The sequence below is a fragment of the Glossina fuscipes genome, unplaced genomic scaffold (genome assembly GCF_014805625.2).
Source record: "Glossina fuscipes isolate IAEA_lab_2018 unplaced genomic scaffold, Yale_Gfus_2 0, whole genome shotgun sequence".
In the NCBI taxonomy this organism is placed as follows: Eukaryota; Metazoa; Arthropoda; class Insecta; order Diptera; family Glossinidae; genus Glossina; species Glossina fuscipes.
The window spans coordinates 16,540,651-16,551,181 of NW_023998414.1; positions in this window are offsets into that span (position 1 = coordinate 16,540,651).

Genomic DNA, 10,531 nt, shown 5'->3' on the forward strand with positions numbered 1-10,531 from the left:
GATTGGGTTGGGTTTAAATTCTAGATTTTAAGCTTTGTATTTCGAATCAAATGTATTTAGAATAGAATGGTGAAATAAAAAAAGAGCGAAAGAAAGGCATTTCAAAGTTATTCGTTTATATTTTCAGACGTTGAATACGGAAAGGCTAAATACATGTAATTTGTGTAATATTATCCGGACCTTTTTCAGAATTTGCATTGCTTTTCTGATTTCTTCTATTTAGAAGCTACTTTCGCCTATTCCTAAGCCTGATTCTTGCAATTCAACTTTTATGCAACTTTAAGACTTTGCACTTCAAGCTTCAAGACTTTATAGTTTTAAAAGTTAAGAAATTGTGTTAGAGATCGCAAGGGCAATTATTATCAAAAATTTATCGCGAAAGGTCAACGATAAAATAAATTTTTAGCTTTATAAGAAATGTTGGCCCATTCTTTATAGAATGTACATTAGTACGAGGTCTTTCTTTGGACGCTTTCCAACTACAGAGGACGTGAAATTCGTTCGCTTCAACTTTGAGACTTAAGTGTAACGTGATAACGCACGTAAGACCCGAAAATGTTTGGATGACTTTTCTCGGTATGAAAAAATGTTTAAATACTTATAATTCCTTTTGCAGGATTTCCGTATCAGCCAAAAAACAGATAAGTTGAAATTGGGCTTTGGCTACATTCCTCCACTGATTAGTTGGATTTGCAAGAACCTGATGAATATTTTCGCAAAACCATTACCTTCTATTAGATCAGGTCCAATGGCAAGTTGGCTCTGAAAATTTCCCCGATCGCCTTACTAATGCTAATAGTTAAATAGTTTACATAGAGTAATATTTGATATCACCACTGATTTTATTTTTTTGTTACTGTTGTCTACTGAACTATATCTTGTATTATTTCTTACATTTTAAATTATTTCTCGAAAAAAGTAAAACAGTTTAAGGTTATTTGAATAGTCCAAAGATGACTGGAAAATGCTGTCAATGACAATGGATTCACCTTGAAGGAAAAAGAGGCATAAGAGACGTAAGTAATGATATGACGCGTCCGGCCTCATAGCCCATGATTCGCCCAGAAAATTTGAGTAACACTAGCATTCAATCTGCTACCGTCAGCGCTGTTATCAGCAGCTGCGTCTGATTGATATTAATTATGCGATAATTCAAGCAGCGCCTTCACTTTGCTGATGATACCCAAAAAGGCGTGCGGTTTTAAAATGCCGGTTAGGCTTCCCGGACGGAATTCATGTTCTGTCTGAAAAAAGGAAGAAATACTGGCTAACATTTGTCTTGAAATTTTCAAATTTCATTGATCAAAAAATCCCGATAAATTAGTCGCACACGTACTATCCATAGTCGACAAATCAATATTTTGCTGCTTAAATCTCATCTTCACTACGCTGTGACGAGCGATGTGATGTCACTACAAAGGTTTTTAATCAGTCTTCCCTTTACGTTGGGAGAGCAGTTTCCTTATTCCACTTCACAAATATGGAAACAGAAATCCGTTAGAGTTCACTTGTCATGTTTTCGAGGCTTTTTCTGGCAGCTCTCACACCGATATCGTAAATGTTGATTTTAGTAAAGCGTTTGACTACAACCTATTGATCTTCAAACTCCAACCCCCTGGCTACACTTTGTACGTACAAAAATAGATAAGTTCTTATGCCGCGACTTCTGGTGCCTTTCTGATTCCTCTTATTTACCTTATACATTAATGATCTCCTCTCGATGATTAAAGCCAGCCATATGTTAACGCACGCTGACGATGTTTTGTTTCTTCGCCTTGCAATCGCAATCGTATCAGGTGCGAATTGACTTAAATACATTGCTACATGCCAGAAGCTTTCTTCCTGAAGAAGGAATTCACTCAGTACTGAGTATTTCATCGATTCGCAACAATTGGAAAACGTAGGTTCGTTCATCGATTTAGGGGTTTTATTCAGCTAAAGATTAGGCTTTAATTTGCCCATTGAGCTCTCTTTAATTAAGGCTAGGTCGACGCCGGCTTAACGATCCTTAGATTGCCAAAAAGGCTATACATGAGTTTAGTCGGACCAATGCTTGAGTACACCTCTGCTGTGTGGTGTTCTTGCCGTAGATATTATGTGAATTCAGGCGAATCCGTTCAAAAGCAATTCTTGCTCTTTGCTCTCTTGTCTCCCTGCCTTCTTATGAAGATAGTTTGCTTTTGTTATCCTTACCGTCACTTGAGAAACGTAGATTTATTCTTGATGTTGCCTTCTTAATTAAATTAATTAATGCTACTATTCATTCGCTAACACTACTTGGTGAGATAAATTTCAATGTCCCTAATCACTGCTCTAGGAACTTTACCTTTATAAATCTTAGTCAATATAAATATAATTACGAGCTTTTCAATCCATCCGGAGTTGTTTGTGGAAGTGTAAATGATATCTATAACTTAATCCCATTGTCCGACTCCTCAAAGCCTATCAAAACAACTATGCTTAATACACGCAATTTGCCTATGTCGTATTTAAGCTAATTTGTAATCTCAACATCTTACTATGATTCGAAAATGACTTGGTGTTGTTTACCGTTATTGGTTACCTAGCTTTTGCATGTTTGCAATGGCTTAGGCTTTCACTCACGACTCTATGCCTGCTGTGAGTGTGCCTCTGTACTAGATGTGTACATGCTTTCTTTTTTCTTTCTTATTTATTTACTCATGAGTAATTTCTCTCTTTATTTCTCCTCTTTTACCTTTTCCTAGTTTTTAATAACAATTAGTATAAGATTTACTTCGAAGATTCAATTGAATTCGACAGTTAATTTATTTTAGCTGAGTTACACGTGTAAATAAATAAACAAATGAATTGACCTAAATGTTTTTGAAACTATTTATCAGTGCTTAAGATAGGAGGTTTTAGTGCTTAAATAGGCCAACTCAGCCCACAAACAAGGGGGACAATAAATAATAAGCCTACTGCTCAAAGTCTACATTTTTAATGATATCTTGCAAGGCTGTTATATGAAAAATAAAATGTGTTTCCGGTCGGGTAACAAACTGTGCTCTAACTTTGATATTTTTGTTTTTTTAAATGGGGCTCTGCAAGGATTGGCCTCACAGTTAGCATAATTTGCTTACCTCCTTTTTCTTTCCATTTTTCTTAAACACAAAAAATACACGCATCGAACACTTGTTCGCGGCCCGAGGTAATATTATATTGGTAGACACATTTGTTGGCATGTAACATCCGCCCGTGGGTCAAGATGTCAGTGCAATCCATTTTTAAAGACAAGAAATGCATTTCTCACCGCTTTTCCAATAATTCTTATATGCTTTCCATTAGACATTTTACTTATTAATCGAAACATTCTTATTATTTTTTTTTTTATATACATTTTATATTAGGTAACGATATGATAATACCGACCACATACTTGTTATGGTTAGCTCTTATCAAGAAAAAAAAGAAAAATACGCAGTTTATGGAAACTTTTCAAGTTATGATATTTTTGTTTTTTTTTGATAAAGTTACATAAAAAAAAAGTCAATACTTGAGATAAAATGAAATGCTCTTTAGCGTTATTTATAGCGCAGTTAAAGTTAGTTTTTACTGTTGCGCTTAGTGCCATTAAAATTTTAATTACGTGCACCGCTTAATCAAATATTTGCATAGCGAAGTACCGCTCGAAGACTTTGCTACGTTACTCTAAAATATTGTAATATAAGAAGGGAGAGAGAGAGAGAGATAGAGTGCGTGAGTGAGAGGGTAATCAAACTCTGTAATCAATTTTTTCAAATCAAACGGGAATTATCTTATCGTGACAACATGTGACGAAGTTACTCTTATCCGAACTATTGGTATTACAAATACGCTTACAGACTCGGAATCTATTTCCGGCGACGCGAAACTCTCCGGACGAAGTCTCTTTGAGGATTTTCTTTTCTATTTAATCAACTATCATAGAAGTTCGAGATATATGCAAATTCTCGCGGACCTTTTTATTATATGACCAATCACTCAAGGGATTTCCCTATTCGTGTAATACGGCGACGGTAGGAAAGAAGTGAGCAAAGAGAAAGACAGAGGAAAACAACCACAGCCCATATGGACATTTGCCTAACCGGTTAAGTTTATGCCATACACCGACTAAGTGTTCGCTATAACTGCGACCAAAGTAAACTTTAGCGCATTGACATTTGAACCCGCGATTCTTACATACTCGACTACTCTTGGGAATATGACCGAGAACACTATCTGTATCGATATAAGATATCTCATGATTAGTAAGCCCTTCGGGACAAGCCTGAATTTGTAATATTTTATAGTGAAAATCAATTGATAGTAGCGTTTCAGCAAAAAGAGTTACCGGTAGGATCGCATAGGTCTACTTTTCTAGGGGCTAGCACGAAACGCAAACTCTTATATGGGGGAGAAATGTTCACCTTCTAATATGCGGGCTTTCATGGAATTAATGTTCACTTTTCGGTGTACTGTTACCAAAACAAGTGAATAACTGCACTAAGCGAATTGGTGTAAAGTATGTAACACTCGGCTTTATCCGTCCATAACGTTCTTATTTGTTTTCATATGGATATTGCCATCTAACTGTTAAAATTCATACGAGAAAGCTAATATAATACGACAAGGGTGTACGAGTTGTACGTATTAGAAAATATATGGTACAGATATTAAATAAATAAATAAATAAATGTTTTACTGCAATATGAATGACAAATAAATATTTTACAACATATTGTTATATATTTTGTTATTTTATAGTATTTTTGCAGTGCCCATGTCATCTGTTTAGTTTTGTTTATTTTGTTGTGTTCTAATTGTAATCGCACACCAAGGTTAGTGCAGGCCATTCAATCATACTGCATGCAAACCCAGACAAACGCATCGAAATGCGGTCGATAGTCGGTCGATTGTAGCTGTAATATGAAATAGCAATCCGCTTTCCCTTTTTCTAGCTGGGCAGCTGCTTTAGAACGTTCAGTTGATTTCAATAAAATTAACAAAAATTAATTAATTGGCAGCTAATGAAAATAGCATAATGGAGCACAGTGTACTATTACACGCTCTACGCTGTCCTACTATTATCGATATATCCGCTTTTCCAAATTAGGCGTTATATGGAAAAGGGTCGAAAAAGTGTTCCGATCCAAACCATTTTCAATAGCGTTCGTCCTTGGGCCAAAACAGGTCAGTGTATGTGTATGTGTACGGAAAGAAGGCAGACACTCGCACAGACGGGTAGACAGCATTAGACCAGTTCAAAACATGATTCTGAATCGATCGACAGAATAAAAGGTGGGTCTGTCTCAAGTCCTTCTGGATGTTGAATACATCCGCATAAACTTAATACGTCCATGCACAACAGGTTGCGTAGGATATAAAAAACGGATAAAGGCGGTTGCGCTGCATGGTTTTAACTGTAAAAACTAGGTTGAATTACGTTTTTCTTTTGTCGGTCATAAAAGCAAAATTTAAATCGAAAGATAAAGAAAGCATTTACATTTGGCGTGAAAGTAAAAAAAAGAAAAATACATCGACCAATAATTCCTCGGATTACGTAAGAAAAATTAAATTTTTTAGTTTTCGTAAAATTCAAGTTTATTCATCAATTTAGCCTCTTTAACGAATGGATACAATCAGTTGAAGGCTTCTCTAGCAATTCGTCGCCTTATATTAAGACGGTCAATATACTCTTGAGTTTCCGGAATAATCTTATCTTATCTTTATCGTATCCTTTTAATGCTTTCAAATCATGTGTGGCGAAAAAAACGGGCGTGGCCTGGACGATATCGTATTTCTCTTTGAACATATGCAACATATTTATGCGCCACGATAAGTTTGAACCACATAGGTCTAGTTTTCAAACTTGTTTCCATAGATTGCTTCTTATGAAAAGTAAGCCGTTATATAACAATAGCATGTAATTTTTGACGCTGTGTGAATGAGATTTGGTGAGGAATCGAAGTAATATACAGTATTTAATAATAGGAACCACTCGATTATAGCATTTTAAGGTGTTTTAGTTTCTTTTGACGTCTCAGCTTGTGAAAGCCGATCATTTTAATTGTAAAAGGCGGTATTGTTCAAATATTTTCACCATATGTGCAGATTTCTTATTAAAATTCCCCTTGAACCATTACTCCACTACGTACCTTAACAGTGGTTATAACTGCTCGTATAAGGAAATAATTGAATATTTTCTTAAAAATTTTGAATCGAAATATACTTACGCTACAAAAACTTCCCACTTACATCAAGCGGAAAAGGAATACTGTTTCTGTACCATAAAATAAACCAAATTTACCGGTTCTCGTCGTTGTCCCGATTAGTTGTAAGAAGAAGAAAAAAAGCGCGGCAGAATTGTTTAAAATTAAGATCAAGCCGACAATGCTTTTAACGAAGAAAGTCTACATTTTAGCTTTTGGTTGCTTATGTAACTATCATCCCAAATGAAGCGAAAAATATAATATTTTCCCGTTTTTCACATGATGTTGTATATAAAATGTAAAAATTCTTTCATTTGTATTTGTTTTTTTCTTCATATAATTTCTATTTTAAAATATTGCCTTCGAAGTCAATGAAAATAAAAAGCAGTTTTTGCTTTAAATTGAGCTACGTATGGGAATTTTCAAATAATGCACAAATTATTTAAATATTTGTATCCAGCACCATTTGCGGTACAGAGCATATTAAGTTTGTGCGGATATATGTAGGACGCAGAAAGGTTTAATTGGACTAGGTTTTATTGGACTAGTCTAAGCTTGTCAGCCCGTCTTCTTTCCTTGCGGTCAAACTGCAGAACGTAATTTATGAAAAATCTCAAAAAAGTGCGGTATATCGACGTGTTTTGGCCAAACCACGAGCACCATTGAAATCGGATTAGACTACGATTCGAGCATTCCGCGTACAAGACAGAAAGAAAAAATATTATAATTCTAAGAATTTCACGATAAAAATTTGCTTACGGCAAGCGAAATTCGTGTGAATACTTTGAATCGGATGGGGTAATTTTTTGAACGCAATACCGTATAAACATTCCCACGGAAACCGAATCCTTATATCGTAAAAAGACCGCAGTTTCAATACTTCTTGATAAAAATTCATTCATAATAGTAATTTGACATAAAAATGAATCTTATCTCATTTGGGCAACGAAGGTCTATTTTTTGGATCCCAACATATGTAAGAGTTCTAATAAAAAATAAGTCTTTACATGCCAAAAGGGTATAAGTTTCAATATTTTACGATTAAAAAAATTTGTCCTTAGTACATCAACTATACGAAGTTTGGATCACATAGTTCCATATAAAAGCACTGTCATGAAAACAAGCCATTTTGCGGCTTTACTTTGACAAGTAAAACAAGTTGCTTGAATTTGGGTGTCCTTCAATATGAGCACTTTCATGAAAATTATGCGTTTACATAAAAATAAAGTGTGGATTTTGGTATGATGGGGTGGTGGTGCATTACTGTATTGTATGAAGTTAATCACTGCATTAGACGAAACTATGTAGGGTATCTACAGGTAGGTCTTGGTCGACAGTAGCATTTTTACTTGTTTTTCTTCCCTTCTTCTTCGCGAATCTGCCTCTGTTCCTGAAGCTTTGCATGCATATTGCTTGTTGATAGCAACGACCCAAGCTTGATCACTAACCTACAATGGCCGAATTTTAATTTACAACTGATAAAGCAAATCACTTTTCCAGATGGTTATTAAGCACTTGAGCTATATAGAGATTTCTTTCAAAGTGAATATAAATCCTTTTTATGATTTATTATGTAATTGAACCGCAAAAAAAAAATGCGACATTAGCTTTAAAAAGAAATCACGAATCATGCCTAGAGCGAAATATGACAGATACGCACGCCATTGCTACTATAGCTCGTAAGTTATTCACGACAATGTGCTAAGTCTTGGAAACCTCTTTGATTAAATTTTGATTTATCAAATTATGCCAATGTGGCTTTATGTGAGAATAACTTCGCTTCCTAAATATTGTGGAAAAAATTCAAATAAAATTTTATGACAGATAATAGACGGACAGATAGACGGGCTAACCTAAATAGACAACAATATTCAGTCGATGTTTTTTTTTTTTTATTTTTCATTTTGTTTTGCTTTCTACAAACTTAATGAGAAATTAATCATACTACCGTCTTCCGGTAGTGTGGAAATAAAAATAATTAAATCAGCGCCTCGAGGTGTGTTCTCTATAATATAATATCTTTCCATAGCTTGTGTGATTGTCTTGAAATGACGTAATCTTCTTGCGGTTTGTTTATTGATAGAGAGACATAGTAATAAAAAAAAAAATAAAAATAAAAATAAAAATAAATGGGTATAAACGCCATTAGTATGTAGGTCATGACAAGACTTTTATAGCTTAACCACAATTTTACTTCCATCAGCGCAAAGGAAGAAAAAGGAAAAATTCTACATAAACGAATACATTTCTTTTTAATTAAATTTTTTTCATTTGATTTATTATTCACACGGCAATTGATATGTTTTTTATTACAAAAAGCATTCATTTCAAAAAGCAATTTATTCTTCTATGTTCAATAACGAGAGAGTTATTTTTCGGTATCTTAGTTTGTGTGTTTGTTGATCACTCTTGAGAGGGCTGATGGGCCTTCACAATCGAAATCGATTTACTTCTTTACGGCTCTTTGATCGTCTGCCTTTTTTTCTTGTTAGGATTCTCAAAGTTCGGGATCATTGCGTCTGTTCGAAAAGGTCTTATCTCGAGTGATCATAATTTGCTTGGAAGAACGTCTGTAAACGCTAACAAATTTAAAATGTGCCTTATCAATATTAGATTGCCAGACGTTGGGCATATATGTTTACCTACTTTGCCTGAAGTCAGTCATTTTAACTCAAATATCAAAATTGAAGGTGTAAGGAAAAAAAGGATTAAAAACACAATAGCGGGCCACGGTACACCATTAAATGACTTACACCATCCTGTCGTTACTCATGTAACGATTCTTCACAAGAAATCTTTATATGGGAGGGAAGTGGCCGAAAAAGTGATCTGTTCCGAACCATTTTCAGTAGAGTTCGTCCTTGGAGCGAAAACACATCAATCAAAATGTTTCAAAAATTGCGACATGTAGGTTGTATACAAGGCAATGCGAACAGGCATCATGAAGAGAGACGGACAGACAAGCTTACATATGATATATATATATATATATGAGTCCAGATATAATACAATAACATGTAGTAGAAGGTGGTCTTAATACTGTATATATAATTATTGTATTATAATATTAATACTATATATATATATATATTATATACTATATATATATATATATTATATACTATATATATATATATTTATATATATATCTGAAAACAGTGTCTATCTATATAACAAAAGCCCAGAAGGAAGCGTCAGAGACCCCGTAAAGTGTATATACATTCTTCATCAGCATCAAATTCTGAATTAATTTAAGCATGACCGTCCGTCTGTCTACGTAATGCCTATCGACTATCAGTTCTTGCAAGCAGGTTGATGTGTGTTGAAAATGGGACAAATCGGTCGTAGGACGCGTCTATGCGACAAAAGCTGTGAATGCATTTACTTATCGTGTTTTTTGCTTATTGCTCATACAGTACAACACATACATCACATAAACAGACGCGCCCATCCAATGTTGTAATGCATTTCTTTTCTTTTTTTTTGGCCATTTCTAGGATAATGATGATGGGTATAAAGAATCCGATCAATATTCTGTATGGTAAGGTAGAGACGTGAAAATGGTTTCGGTTTCATGGTTATACTTACCGCTTAGTTCTCCAATCAATAGTAAAATAAATTTTTCCCTGAAATTTTTATTTGGGTGACCTTTTTCTATATAAACCCAACCAACCATTGAATGAATTTGATCCATATTCGTTAATGTAGGTATGGTACATACGGATTTATGGGACTGAGGAGTAATAATAATTTTTATTAAAAATCAATACATATTTTTCACAAATTTATTTTAGTTCTGGCAAATATATAACAATCAAATCGTATCTGAGTCTCAAATTGGTCAATTTGCTGCGAAAAATTAGGGTTAAAAGGCAAACTTCTGCCTATTAAGGCATGAAGTTTGTTCGAAGTTTTTGCTAAAGCACTTTAAAATGTACGAACTAAAACTAGATCTATTCAATCGCTCAAGGTAATCATTACTAAGCAAGAAAGGATAGGTTGAGTTCAGTATTTAAAAAATAACTTTAAAAAATATGAATTCACTGCTACGTTATTGTAATAAATAAAAACGTAGACGTTTTTATCGTTATATTTATAAAGTAAGTCAAACAAATGTCAAAACGCTTCGACTATTATGAAAAAAGTTGAAACGTTTTGAAAAGTTGTAGGCTTGTATGCAATGACCTTGAAATATTTTTTTAATTTTGTTCTTGTCAATATAAGCACAAGCATTTTGCTCTTTAAATAATTGCAACGATTGCAATCTCATAAATGCCAGAAAATTTGTTATGTCCTTTTAAAAATCAATAACACAACAAACCTTAAAATAATTGCTAATATAT